We start from the raw sequence: 13,583 nt of genomic DNA on the forward strand, positions 1-13,583 counted from the left end.
GGAGCAGCTCCAGGAGCTCATCCAGGACCCGCTGGCCCCTGCCTGCAGGAGGATGCAGGAGAGGGTCTGGCACCTCCTCCCCATGAGGAAGGCGAGAACAGGAAAAGCACTGGTGATGATCCTGACACCCAGCGGTCACTGAGTGCCTCCTGTGTGCCAGGCATTGTCTCCAAACCTCACATTTAGAAAACCCTCCAGCAAGGTGATGTCTGCCTTCACAGCTGAGGAAATGGAGGCGCAGTGTCTTGTCTCATCCCAGGTCACACAGGATCACAGTCAACATCGTGGCCTCAAATCTGTGGGAACACAAAGACTCAGAGCTTGTGGTGGTTGGGGGGTGTTCCCACACTGGGCCCCCTCATTGTGAGGATGGGCCGGTCACCGACCCCCAGCGTCCCTGCCTTGGTTGTGGTCACATCTCCTTGCTGGGGGTGCCCTCTTGCCTTCCCTAAGTCCTGGCTTCTCTTTCTTCTGAGAGTCTCTTTAGATGCCTGGGTGAGTATTTCTCCAAGTGTGGTCCCTGAACCAGACCCCGGGTGGTCTGTGGAAATGCATGTTCCCAGGCCCTGTCCCAGCCTCATCATTCTTAGGTTTGGACAGAGGTCCCTTTCCTTGGGACCAGGAGAGTGGTTTTCCAGGAGAGAGCTTTCTCTCTGAAACTGTGGCCTCCCCAGCCTCCCTGCATCCTCCTGTGTCCACTGTGACCACCATCCTTGCCATCACTTTCTGTGTCATCCCCAAGGAGAGCTCCTAAGGACAAGGCTTTGCTCTGTTTGCTGCTCCAGACCCAAAGGTCACAGCAGGGTTTTGGTCCCAAGTTCAGAATTACCCAGTCCAAAAGAGTGCTGAGATGGGAAACCCAACTCTTGCCTCAGCATCTCACTGCGTGAATGAATCAGGGAATCCCTGTAGCAGGGGGACAGGGTGGCACCTCCCCTGAGACTGCAGGCATGAGGTTCAAAAGAGGGCTGGGGTGAGAGGGGGTGAGAAGAGGCCCCCACAGGCTGTTAGAAATTCCCTGTGTTGGTGGCCTGCTGAGAAGTATGTGGCCCTGGACGCACAAGTCACCAGTCTGCTCCTGAAGCTGCTACACTCACCCATGGGCAGGGTGTACCTGAAGGCCACCAAGGCCCTCACCATGCTGCCAGAGGCCCCTGAGGGCTGCAAGGTTGTGCAGGCCCACGTGCATACCCTCCATGTCCCAGAGGAGGACAATGACAACAAAGCTTATGAGTGCAAGGCCTTACAGCAGGTGACCCAGATCGCCATCAATGTCATTGAGTGGAAACCCTGAGCCCCTCATTGGGTCAGACCTGATCAGCCACCTCTGCACCTGAATCAATGCGCTCAGTCTCTTTATTTCAAGTTGGAATAGCACTTTCTGTTTCTGGAGCACAGTCATGTCTCTTCTCACTCTTTTGCCAAAGCCTAAATGCCAGGCCCAGAGGCACTGGGTCCTGGATGGTACAGGCTGAACGCAGTGCTGGGGTGGGTGGGAGATGGCCTTGGAGTTTCACTCTCTGCTGGGGCCAAGAGTTTTCCTCAGAATGTAGAGAAGACTGAGACCTCCATGGGCAAAGCTGGGGGCAGGAACTTGGGAAGGAAGGAACGCAGCTGCACCAGGCACCACCCAGGTTTCAGAAACTCCAGTGATTGATCCATGGGGTGTGGCTGGGTGTGGTTCTGCTCAGCCAGGTCTGCCCCCTCCCCACCCTGGCTTGCAGGAAGGGAGGCAAAAGGTGAGACCCGATGCAGGTTCTTATGACTGAGGATGACTCTGTCCCAAGAGGCTCCCCCAAGGATGACAGCTCAGGACAGGGAGAGGTTCTGGTTTCCTCCTTAAGATCTTCCCAGCAAAGAGCTGCATTCTCTAAAGTCACCCAAGCATGCCCCCAGGATGGTCTGAAGCCTAGCCACCTCCAAAGCACATTCCTGGTGCTGTCCAGGAGGGGAGCCTAGGAATCGCTTCTCTATGCCAAGTCATGGAAAACGCCTGACTGCGGAGCTTGAGCCTCCCTCAGATGTCCCTGTAGCACGTGCTGGTCTGCCCTGTTAATTCAGCTCCCTGGTCAGCTCCTGGGAGGGCTTCACCCTGGGTGAAGAAGACAATTCCTTTTCAGTGAGAGCAGGTTCCCAGCTTTGTACACCATGACATCATGCCACTGAGCAGCCTCCACGCCAGCATCTCCTGGGCTCCTGCTTCTGCAGTCCAGGCTGAGGAGATATTAGAGATGTGGGAACTCATCAGCCAGGGATGGAGGTGCCTCTGCTACAAGGGGAGGGCCAGGAACACAGCCTATGTTGAGACCTAGAAGTCCTGAGCACCACACCTTTGCCTCCATTCTCCAAGGCCCATTTACCACACCGTTATCAGTTTCTGAGATTTAAGAAGCTGCTGCCAGAAGAGGTATGAGAGCCAGTCTGGAAGAGGCAACCGGTCATTCAACTGTAGCCCAAAGGCACAAACTGCCACCCCAGAGAGCTGAGGCTGGACAAGGGTAGTGGGACAGCCAGTGGCTATAAGCCCACACTATGAAGGGAGCCTGCTGTGTTGAGACCCCAGTTCTATCTATGGAAGAACTGTTTATCTACGGAACCTGGGGCAAGTTCATTAACTGCTCAGTGCCTCAGTTTTTCTAGCTCTAAAGTGGGGATAGTAATTGTGCCTATCATAAATGCCAAAATATCATTTTGGCAGTGCCAGGTGCATCATGCTGAAAATAAGCGCCTTGTACATTGTGGGTGCCCAAGAACACTGTTTACAACCCTCAGAGGAGACAGATCAGCAGGCATCTGAGGGAGCCTGGAACCCTGCATCCTGCAGGTGCCTGGGGTCCTATACCCAGGAGAAGCTGCTCCCTCACTCCACAGCAGTCTACACAGCACCCCCTCCTGACCAGGGGTACACTGGTTTGGGCAAGCGTTAGGAGGGAGCCCTGGACCTCTCTGGACTCTGATCCTCCCTGGAAGGACTGTAGAGGGTCAGAACACTGCTTCTCCCAGCCAGACCCTTCCCTCCCTTTCCAAACCCACGGCCTCCTCACCGCTCTCTGCCTCAGACTCAGGACTCATCTCATTACGTCCTTCATCCCTGTTTGCACCAAGGGCTGCAAGAAGCTCAGCTCACCTCCCCTTCATGGCCCTGAACACTCCTTTTCTGACTCCGTCTGCTGAAATCTTTTTTCCAAGCCCTCTGGAGGCCCCAGGGCCTCAGCATCTCCCAGGAACATTCTTTCCTTTCTTGCCTGGACTGAAACCTAGCTCTTCTGAGACCTGCTTCCCTACCCTAGGCATCCTCCTATGTGGGGCTGCTTTCCTCTCTCCCTGCCCCTCATACCCTCATTGGAGTGGGACAGGTCCTTACAGACCATTTCCTGTGCCTGTTCTGAGGAGCCCTCTGGTTCTGAATCTCTGCACAGGTTCTATGGCTCTGGCCTTCTCCCCTCCCCAGCACCACACCACCAGATTGCTCTTGTAGGGCACTACGTGGTCTCCATGTGGCTGAGCCCAACCGCCAGTCCTCAGGCCTCATCTTTCTCTGGCCATGAGCATTTCCCCAGTGGAGCCTCACCACCTCCCCTCCCTGAAACACTTCTAGGAAATTAGGCCACTTCTCTGTCATTTTGGTTGTTCAAAATAGCACATTTGCTATTGTGCTCTTTAAGAAACTGATACACATCATGGTGTGTTTAAGCCTTTAGGGAAGTGGGAGGATACTGGAGGCTGCTCTGTGAGCATCTCTATGCTATACCAAGTCAGATCAGTGAGGGAAACTGGACCACTAAGCTGCAGGGCTACCTTCCACTCCAGGATGCTTTTCACATCTTTCACGATCCCCTCCCTGGAGACCTTTCATGGCCCGGACTCATCTTAGGCCTCCCTGTTCTCTCCATGTGCTAGTGGGGTGCCTACCGATCAGAAAATGAGTGGTGCTGTCACTGAACTGACTGCCCATGGGGAGCTACTCACATATGCTGTTAAAGGAGCATGAATTGGTGTCATCATTTAGGAAAAAGTTTGGCATGATTTATGATGATGAAAGATATGCCCCCTTCTAACAGTCTACTCCACAGAAGTGAGTGCTGGTGTTATTCCAAAACCATTGACAAAAATACTCAAAGCAACATTACTTGAGATAGACACAATTATATTAAAAATAACCCTGGCCAGGCATGGTTGCTCATGCCTATGAGCGGTGCATTCCAGGCTCCACCACAGACTCTGCATCCACAGGCAACTGTGGTCCTGGCTGCTCTCTGCCATCAAGTTTCCCTTCCATTTTTACATATTGCCTAAAGAACTTCATACAAATTTCTATTTAAAACCAGTTTATTGCACAGTCCTGCATAGAACACATCAACTATTTTAATTTTTTTCTTCTTTCCTATCACTGTCTAAAAGTACATTTTTTTTTTTTTTTTTACACAGTAAGACCCAGTGTGGTTGACTGTATCTAATCTTTTACTATTAGATGGGCAATTTTTTTTTTTGAGATGGAGTCTTGCTCTGGGTGATTCTCTTTGATTCTCTTTGTTCTCAATCCTTGAGAACAACCACATGCTCTATGAAGGCATAATCCCTCAATTGTACTGGTGTAACATGTCAGTAACTTTTCACTCCCTGAGCCAAGAGCTTCTGCATTCAAGTTTCAGCAAGACCAATTTCTGACCCATGGAGCAATGGGTAACACCATCCTCACTAAGCTCACATACCCAGCTGTGGAAGCACATTTCATTTTATGGTAAGTCTACTTTGCCACCACAGGCTACTAGCATGTTAGTTTATAGACTAGCCTTTGGTGTTAAAGAGATCCAGCTCTTCGTGTGTCTCATGAGTAATTTACATAGCTGAGACTCACATTCCTCATCTGTATAATGACTATAGCAAAACTAAATCTGTCTCAAAGTAATTGTGACACTTCAAGGAGGCAACATAGAGAAGTGCCCATAGAGTATCTGATACTCAATTTATATCTGTTATTATTTTTTCATTCTTATAACTTAAGCACCTGCTTATTAACTACAGTCATATGGGGCAGAATGACATTTTGCTCAGTGACAGACCACATGTATGACAGTGCTCCCATAAGATTATAACAAAGTGGAAAATTTCCCTTTGCCTAGTGAAGTCGTAACTGTTGGAATGTCAGCACAATGCGTTACTTAGGTGTTTGTGGTGAGGCGGGTGTAAACAAACCTACTGCACTTCAGTGTTAGAGTAAAACAACATTTCTTTTTGGTAACAATGTTAAGTAATATGTTATGCAAATGAAAGACTAACCACAGTGATGGAATTTTTAGAAAGAGATAAAACTAAGAGTCCACGAGGATTTGGAGAAACGGCTACTCACATATGCTGTATATGGAGGAGCATGAATTGATGTCATCATTTAGGAAAAAGTTTGGCATGATTTATGATGATGAAAGATATGCCCCCTTCTAACAGTCTACTCCACAGAAGTGAGTGCTGGTGTTATTCCAAAACCATTGACAAAAATACTCAAAGCAACATTACTTGAGATAGACACAATTATATTAAAAATAACCCTGGCCAGGCATGGTTGCTCACGTCTATAATCTGATCACTTTGGGAGGCTGAGGCAGTCAGATCACCTGAGGTCAGGAGTTTGTGACCAGCCTGGCCAACATGGTGAAACCCTGTCTCTGTCAAAAATGCAAAAACTTAGCCAAGTGTGTTGGCAGGTGCCTGTACTCCCAGCTACTCGGGAGGTCAAGGCAGGAGAATGGCATGAACCTGGGATGCAGAGCTTGCAGTGAGCCAATATCCTGCCACTGCACTCAAGCCTGGGTAACAGAGCAAGACTCCAGCCCAAAAAAAAAAAGAAAACAAAGAAAGAAAAAGAAAAAGTCTAGAACTCAAGTGATGAATATCAACTTAGAAAATAAAACCAAAGCCAAATTTTTGAAAACAGGAAATAGTGTGATACTATCTTTTGTGGGAAGAAATTCTTGGCTTCCCCCAAAATTAGAGAACTGGGGAGAAAGAAGCCTCATCTCAGAATCTGTGACTGGATTGGGAAGTGGAGGCTAGAAGTGTGCTCAAGGTCAAATTTTCCTCCTCCCTTCAAAGGAAACTGGAGTTTTACCAGTGAGCCCAGAGTGAATATTCACTCCGCCATCCACCCCGGGAGATCCCTTTAAACCAGGAGTGCACAGTGAGGACAGAAACATGAATGTGCACTAACAAGTCCTGAAAGTTCAGAGGGTGATTCTCGATTTCTCCTTGGCACACAGCAGAAGAACTGTGTCTCTAGGTTCAACACAGATGACACGCAGTGCTTAAGCCTACACCCCTTGTGACTGATCCCAAGGAGTGTTGATTAATCTAAACCAAAGGCTCTGATGTTCCACAGGAAGAAAAGAGCAAGTGGACTGCAAAGAGAATCTCTCATGAATGCAGCACCCTCATAGCCCATACAGACAGTTCTTACCATGATGCCAAGAAACTGAAAACAACAAGCCAGACCTCACACATATTTCCATTTTCCTTCTGATTTCAAATGCCCTCCTTCAGCCCCTCCTCAAAATCAGCAGGGATAACCTGGAGGCTCCTGGGACCGGATGAGTCTCCTTGTCACTTATACTCTCCAGCATCAAGTCTTTAGAAACAAAACCAGCAGGATAAGTCATCAGAGTGACTCACCCACTCCTCCTACTTTAGCTGAAGCTGAATGATGGGTTAGTCTCCCAACCCACACGGTTTCATACATGATCCCCAAATCTTTCTTCTGGGTTGACAAACCTTCCTACAGCTTCTCGGGCCAGAGTTCTATACTGGCAAAATCACTTTCAGGAAAACCCCAAGCCTCTTTCCCAGCAGGAACCCAGAATCAGGTTTCTCTACAATGAAGCTAGCAAGTTTTCTCCTCAGGAAGTGAGTTATTTCATGGTACATATCGCTTTCTTTCCAAGCTCTTATCTGCAATTATATAAAAGAAAACATGAGAATCAGATTCTGCTGTGTGCTTCACACAGATCTGTTATTCTCTGGACAATGATAAAAAACCAGAAGGCAGTACAGTGATTGAGTCATAGGTCAAAATCCCCAAAGACTAGCACAGAGGATAGCTATAGAAAAACAAGACCTCTATTCACAGAATTTACCTTTAAATTTAATTTGATATGCAAATGCACAATGCTTCATCCAAGGAGGAAAACTGGTATTGTGGAAAATGCTTCAGTATTCCAGTTGATAATGGATGCTGTCATTTAGAAGCAGCATAGCATACCAAGTATCAGTTGGGAAGACACTCCTACTGAATTCCAGCCCCACAAAGACAATAGTGTACAGTGTACATAATGTGCATTTCCAGGTTTTCAAATCAAAATTAATTGAGAAGAATTAGGAAAGCAAGATTGCTGTGGAAGCCAAAAATGTGGGTCTTACCTGGACATCACCATCATCATCATCATCACCATCTTCATCATCATCTTCATCTTTGCATTGTGGTGAACATCTTAAAAACAGGCCATCCTCAGGAAGAGCTGGAAGGACACAGAGGAAAGATCAGTGCACCGGAGGTTGGTGACTATGAGTCACTCAGGGAGCTTTGCTGGATGTGGTGTATGGAGGTGGTTGATTAACAAGCATGGACTGAGTTGATGCTGGGCTATTCCCCTAAGGGGAAGAGGGATGGCAGAGGATGGGAGCAGGAAAGACATGAGACATGGAGGTCTTGGACTTGTACTAGAGGCATCGGGCAGCAACACAAAGCAGTCAACCAAAAATGGAAATAAATGCACACTGAGGGTCAATGGAAGAGTGCCTTCCTGCCTCTCAAATGTTTTGAAAGTCTACAAAACAAACAGCCTTTTCTTAATGTATTCAAGACCATGTCAGTACACTAGGATCTAATTATGCTGATGCCACATTTAGCATCTATTTTAAAGGATTTATTACTTGATTAAAAGCCTATTTTATGGGTGAAATGGACTCAATTTTACCCAAATTACTCTATTCTATTAATCACAATTCTTTTTCATAGAGATCATTTAAAAATTCAATATTAAAATGCTATAATTAAAAATAGTGATGATTTCCCATTTGTAAGTCATCTTCTGAAATGACTTCTACACACCCTTTTGGGGCCCTGTGATCAGGGGCTTCAGCAGCTCCTGTGTGACTCTCCCTGGTGAGATTCCCTAAAAATCAAGCTTCATTCAAACAGGCCAAGCTCACACAGCCAGCTCTACCTGCACCAGTGAAGCTGAGAGACGTGACTTTGAACACTTTCTACCATGAAAAAATGTTCACGAGTATGGGGGTGATTTTTGGTTAACTAGTTTACATAAAAATTATTTTTTTGGCTGAGCACTCTGGCTAACACCTGTAATCCCAGCACTTTGGGAGGCTGTGGCCCTCTGTGGCTCCCACATCCAACTTTCCAGGCTCTACGGTAGTGGATTCTGATGTTGCAGCAGCCACAGCCTCATAAATATCAGATTCATAACAGGGTGCCACCTTCCCCCTGAACCAGCTACAGGTGGAGTCAATACAACAGGTCAGTACACACCCCATGGGGCACCCACACTCCTCTCCACTCCTGCCTGAGACTTCGATGAAACTGAAATGGTGCTGTCCTAGCAGCCACACTACTGAGGCTGGCACAACACTTGTAGAAGCAGCCTGACCCCAGGCAGATCTGGGGCCTCAGCCCTTACTCTGCTGCCACCTCCCAAACTGGCTGGTCTATGAGGTCGGGGACCTGCTGTCTTCATTGAAAAATAAACGAACACAAGTGCCAAGAGGCACAAAAACTGCTGTGAGACAGCAGAGTTGGAGCTCCTCCTCCTTCCACTATCAGCTACCAACTGAGGGCTGCTGGCCCTGGCTGATGCTTATAACCACAAAGCTTCCTATGTCACCTGCTTACCAGGAAACAGCCAGGTCAGGCTAGTGACACAATGTCCAGCCCCACAGCCCCATGCAATACCTCACAATGCCCATCCCTGCTGTTGCCCACCTTGTGGCCACCCTGCCCCTCTGTGATGACTGCACTACTCAGGCTTTTATTCACCCTGGGCTGCCTGAGCTTTCCAGTCCTGAGGAAAGTGTGGGGGAGTTATTACTGGAAGTCACCCTCAGCAAGAAACTCAATAGAAAACCCTGGTACAACCGGGAGTGGTGGCTCATGACTGTAATCCTAGCACTTTGGGAGTCTGAGGGGGTGGATCACCTGAGGTCAGGAATTCAAGACCAGCCTGGCCAACATGGTGAAACCCCGTCTCTACTAAAAATACAAAACACTAGCTTAGTGTGGTGGTGGGCACCTGTAATCCCAGCTACTCGGGAGGCTGAGGCAGGAGAAGTGCTTGAATCCAGGAGGCAGAGGTTGTGCAGTGAGCCAAGATCACACCATTGCACTCCAGCCTGGCTGACAAAGGTGAAAGTCTCAAGAAAAAAAAAAAAAAAAAAAAAAAAAAAAAACCATTTACTAAGTCAGTTCCAGGAGCATTTCTGTTTTTCGGAGTCTGACAGCTTTCATTTGCTCACCAAATGTAGTTATACACAAGTTTTTGACTACTTTTGTAACTAAATGCTTCTCTCCTGTCTTATAAGTGTTAGTTCTTATCTGCAACTCCACCATAGCTACCCCCAGGGCACTGGTCCCACTCTCAATAGAGAGTCATGGCTGTGTATCCTGAATGAAAGCCTGGGACACATCACACTTTCCCCTCCTGGTCTATAAAATAGGGACTGAATACATCCTTCCCAGCTCTGTAATGCTATGACTTACCAACTCCCTTTTCTCCCTCTGTTTTTTCTTTCCATGGCAGGGGTACTCAGATGTTTCTTTTATTTACTTATTTATTTTTTGAGATGGAGTGTTGCTCTGTTGACCAGGCTGAAGTGCAGTGGCATGATCTCGGCTCACTGCAACCTCCACCTCCGAGGTTCAAGCGATTCTTCAGCCTCAGCTTCCTGAGCAGCTGGGACTACAGGCACGTGCCACTGCATCTGGCTAATTTTTGTATTTTTAGTAGAGATGAGGGTTGCACTATGTTGGTCAGGCTGGTCTTGATCTCCTGACCTCAGGTGATCCACCCGACTCGGCCTCCCAAAGTGCTGCTATGACAGGCATGAGCCATCACGCCCAGCCTCAGATATTTCTTTCACTAACAAATCATAAAGCATTATCTTCTTATACAAAATTAAGAACCCCATAGTGGGGTACCATTGTCCTCATAGGATAAAGATGAATAGTCAACATCTGGCAAGCATTATGTGCCTGACAGTGTTCCAACTGTGGCATACTCATTTAACCCTCAGAAACAGTCCCATTGTACACAGTTTACAGCATAAATCTGGATGGGAAAGTCAAGTAACTTCCCCAAGGTCCCACAACCGCTCAGTGAGTTCAGGCAGGTGAGCAAACAAAGGCTTAGAGTTGTCTGAGGCTACACTGCTGGACAGTGGATGAACCTGGAATACCAAGGCTCATTCACTGTCCAGCAGTAGAGTTTAAGTAGAGTTTAAATTTTATCCTGGAAACATGAGAGACAATGAACCACACAAAGGTGAGAAGTCCCTATCAGATGTGTTTGCTGTGAGGTCTCTGCACAATAGAGGACTGACGGAAGCAATGGGACCAATTAAGACACATTACGTTGGGAGGCCGAGGTAGGTGGATCATTTGAGGTCATGAGTTCCAGACCAGCCTGGCTAACATGGTGAAACCCCATCTCTACTAAAAATATGAAAATTAGCCTGGCATGGTGGCGGGCACCTGTAGGCCCATCTACTCAAGAGCCTGAGGCAGGAGAATTGTTTGAACCCAGGAGTTACATGTTGCAGTGAGCCAAGATCATGCCATTGAACTCCAGCCTGGATGACAGAGAGAGATTCTGTCTCAAAAAAAAAAAAAAAAGAGAGAGAGAGACATTATGTTCATCTGGAAGAACAGGTAAGGCTAAAGGCAGTGGAAATGACTGCAATGGATGGAAAAGTCTTGTGGGGAGACAGAACAGGAGGTGCTAGATGATTAGATGTGGAAAAACAGGACAAGTAAAAGGAAAAATAGGCTGCTGAGGCTCTAGTTTGAAGGACTGGGTAAATAGCAATGCCTTTCTCCTACACAGAGAATGTAGCAAGAGGAATAGGTATGGGGAATAAGATAGTTTTCAGCTGGGCACAATGACTCACGCCTGTAATCCCAGCACTTTGGGAGGTCAAGCTGGGTGGATTATGAGGTCAGGAGTTCGAGACCAGCCTGGCCGACATGGTGAAACTCCAGCTCTACTAAAATTACAAAAATTAGCTGGGTGCGATGGCGGGTGCCTGTAGTACCAGCTACTCGGGAGGCTGAGGCAGGAGAATCACTTGGACCCAGGTGGCGGAGTTTGCAGTGAGCCGAGATCATGCCACTGCACAATAGCCTGAGTGACAGAGCGACACTCCGTCTCAAAAAAAAAAAGAAAGATAGTTTTGGACTCAAGTATTGCATTGAAATGGAGCTCTCTGCTAGAAAGTTAGGTAGAAACCTCTGTAGGCTAACTCCACTCTGTGATATCACAACTCATGTTTTAAAAAATACAAACATGAAATCAAACCATTACAGAAATTTCCTAAAATTTACATATTAATATATGACAACTTTTTATTTATTACTTTCTTAGAGTAACTTTGAATTTACAATCATAGTGAATGAGGTGTCCTGTAAAATAAAGCTGTTATATAAAGATGACATTTAAATTGTATAGTCATCAGAGCATATAAAAAACAATTGAAGCCATGGGTATGGCAGGGATTGCTTTAAAAAGCTGTGTCTAATGAGGGGAGTTGGAAAGAAAGGAGACTCGGGGGCCGGGTGCGGTGGCTCACACCTGTAATCCCAACACTTTGGGAGGCCTACGCAGGCGGATCACCTGAGGTCAGGAGGAGTTCGAGACCAGCCTTGCCAACATGGCAAAACCCCATCTCTACTAAAAATACAAAAATTAGCTGGGCGTGGTGGTGGGCACCTATAATCCCAGCTATTCAGGAGGCTGAGGAAGAAGAATTGCTTGAACCCAGGAGATGGACTTTGCGGTGAGTCAAAGTGGTGCCACTGCACTCCAGCCTGGGTGACAGCAAGACTCTATCTAAAAAACAAAATAGAAAAGAAAGAAGACTTGGGGAATAGGGAGGTTTAAGTGGCATTAAGTAAAGCCTGCAAATGTGAGCAGTGAGAGTCAGGGTACCTGAGTGTTCATCAGAAACGCTGATCAGGTAAGTCTCATCACAATGGAGCTGGTGTCTGCTTCTCATTTCTGTAACTGCTGTACCTAACACAGTACCTGGTCAACAGGGACTCAATACCTAATACCCCAATGAACACAGTAAAATTCTGTCAGTTCAAAACTATGTCCATACCCACCAACTTCCCTTGTGGAGTTTTACTTCTTTCACTTCCTGTAACGTTTTGAAGTTCATCCCTCCTGTGGCCTGTATCCATAGTTTCTTTTCTTTGTATAACTGAGCAGCGCTCCACTGTATGCACAGACCACATGGGTCTATCCATTCTCTAGCTGACGGACACTTGGGTTGTTTCCAGTTGTTGCCTGTAGTGAATGAGGTTGCTGAGAACGTTTATGTATATGTCTTTTTGAACACATGCTTTCATTTCTTCTAAATAAATTCCTAGGGCTGGAATTGCTAAGGTCAAATAGCTAGTTTATGCTTAACTTCTTTTTTTGCCTTTCTTATTCATAGAAAATATTACACTGATACATAATATTGGACATTTCTGTGAGGCACATGTACTGTTTGGTTCTGTGCATCCAACATGTCATCATCAAGACAGTGAATTTGGGTATGGCCTGAGTATTTATCATTTCTATGTGTTGAGTATATTTGAAGTTCTCTCTTATAGCTATTTTGAAATATACAATACATTATTGCTAACCATAGCCACCCTACTCTGCTATCCAACATTAGAGCACACTCCTTGCATCTAACTGTTGTGTATTCATTGACCAACCTCTCTGCATTCCCTTCTTATACCCGGAGGAGAGAGGAAGGAGGGAAAGGAGCTGTGGGTGGCTGAATTAGGGCCCAGGGATGGCTGTGCCCCAGTCCCGGGACCTGTCCATGTGCTGTGTTGTGTGGCCACAGGGACTTTACAGATGTGAGGATATGAAGGAGCCTGAGGTGGAAGATGATCCTGGGTTATCTGGGTGGGTCCAAGGTGCGGTCTTTATAAGGGAAAGAAGGAGGCAGAGGGTCAGAGTGAGAGCAGGTGTGGGGGTGGAGGGAAAGAAAGGGAGAGAAAGAGGGAGGGTGAGAGAAGACGGTGGGGAGAGAGAGAGAAGAGTGGGAGAGAGACTTGAAGATGCTGAGCTCTGGCTTTGAAGTTGGAGGAAGGGGCCAGGAGCCCAGGGTGTCCTCTAGAAGCTGGAAAAATCCTGGAAATGGATTCTCCCCAGAGCCCTCAGAAGGAGCCTGGCCTGGCAGGCACCCTGATTTTAGCACTCTAGGATTCATTTTGGATGTCTGACTCCACACCAGGGAGAGAATCAACATGTGATGTTTTAAGCCTCTAAATTAGCGGTCATTTGTGACAGCAGCCACAGGAAAGTCAAACA

This window comes from Macaca thibetana, unplaced genomic scaffold, assembly GCF_024542745.1.
Source record: "Macaca thibetana thibetana isolate TM-01 unplaced genomic scaffold, ASM2454274v1 unplaced_scaffolds186, whole genome shotgun sequence".
In the NCBI taxonomy this organism is placed as follows: domain Eukaryota; kingdom Metazoa; phylum Chordata; class Mammalia; order Primates; family Cercopithecidae; genus Macaca; species Macaca thibetana.